This window comes from Myotis davidii, unplaced genomic scaffold (genome assembly GCF_000327345.1).
Source record: "Myotis davidii unplaced genomic scaffold, ASM32734v1 scaffold223, whole genome shotgun sequence".
NCBI lineage: Eukaryota > Metazoa > Chordata > Mammalia > Chiroptera > Vespertilionidae > Myotis > Myotis davidii.
In genome coordinates, this window is record NW_006294609.1 from 3,400,972 (window position 1) to 3,402,393 (window position 1,422).

A 1,422-nucleotide genomic window follows, 5' to 3' on the forward strand; every position below is an offset into this window, starting at 1 on the left:
ATTAGCACAGCCTTTTGTATATAGTTACACATGAAATAAATATCTAACACCTACTACATGGTCACAGATGTGTTGAAAGAGTGAATAATTACATGAATCATTTTAGTAATTCTAGAACCCATGCTCATATGACATATGAGGAAACAAATTGAGGAACTTGCTTGCCCAAGGTCATGTAGAATTGCAGCAGCACCTTGGAGATGCACAGTACCAGTATTTATCGGGTGAATGAGTTGGTGGCAGAGCCAGGACTGAAAACCATAGACAACCAAGAGGCCCCTTGCCTTGAACCCGGATGACCTGGGTGTGGGCTAATGTCCCTGAGCAATTCCTTCTTTGATAATGAATCTTCCTTGACCTAGAAATGAACCTGAGTGGTGCCATTAACTGATTGAGGGTAAGACAGGCTGACACTGCCTAGTGCTTCCTACTCTAACATTGGGAACCTTTTCTAAAAAGTTAGTTTGGGGAACTCTTTGTCCCACAGGTTCTGGTGGTGTGACCCCAAGTCACATTTGTCTAATGCTGTGCTGTCCAGGATAGTCCAACACCCCCTAGGCAAGTGTGACTAATTACATTTAAATTAAATTAAATTAAATTCAGTGGCTCAGTTGTAGTAGCCACATTTCAAGTGCTCAATAGCCACATGTGGCCACCATATCAGACAGCACAGAAAGAGAACATTGCCATCATCATGGAAAGTTCCATGGACAGCGCTATTCTAGAACCACCAAACTTCTATGGGCAGATCATGTGTGTGTGTGTGTGTTATTGAGCACTTACTATATGCCAGGCACTGGGCTCACTTTGCAATCACAATAAAGTATCTCATTTAATTCTCACATCAGTCCAATGAGGTAGGTGCAATTATTATCGTCAACTTACAGATGAAAAAAATTAAAGTTCAGAGAGGTTAAGCAACTTGCCCAAGGTGAGTTCGATTCCAGTCAAGGGCACCGTACCTAGGTTGCAGGCTCCTCCTTGCCCAGGCCCTGGTCAGGGTGTGTGTGGGAGGCAACCAATCAATGTGTTTCTCTCACATTGATATTTCTCTCTGTCTTTCCCTCTCTCTTCCACTCTAAAAATCAATGGAAAATCAATTTATACCACTGATTATTGTGGTATAAATACTCCCACCATGTCTGATTTCAGGCTACCAGTGGGACATCGTTGAACTTGGAGTTGGGAAGGGATGCACATAATTGGCTCAGAGGCGGTACAAGCCAACTCCATCATACCCCCCTATATATTTCCCAAAAGGCTGGTGTTCCTGGAGGGCTGGGACCATAATTTCAATGGAAAAATATCCTCGGATGAGGATTAAAAAAACACAAAAACATATTTAAAAAAATAAAAGGCAAGAGGGCATGGAGAGTGGTGCCTAACTCAGACTTGAAGGTTTGGAAATCCTGCTGGTCTCAC

General features: G+C 42.8%; 2 protein-coding genes across 3 annotated transcripts in view; one reads left to right on the plus strand and one right to left on the minus strand.

Annotated features, from left to right (window-relative positions):
- Positions 1-1,422, plus strand: part of IFT81 (intraflagellar transport 81) — a 127,019-nt gene that overhangs the window by 27,594 nt on the left and 98,003 nt on the right. The gene's annotated exons all lie outside the window — the stretch shown is intronic.
- P2RX7 (purinergic receptor P2X 7) overlaps positions 1-1,422 on the minus strand; it is a 45,883-nt gene that overhangs the window by 22,238 nt on the left and 22,223 nt on the right. The window lies entirely within an intron of this gene.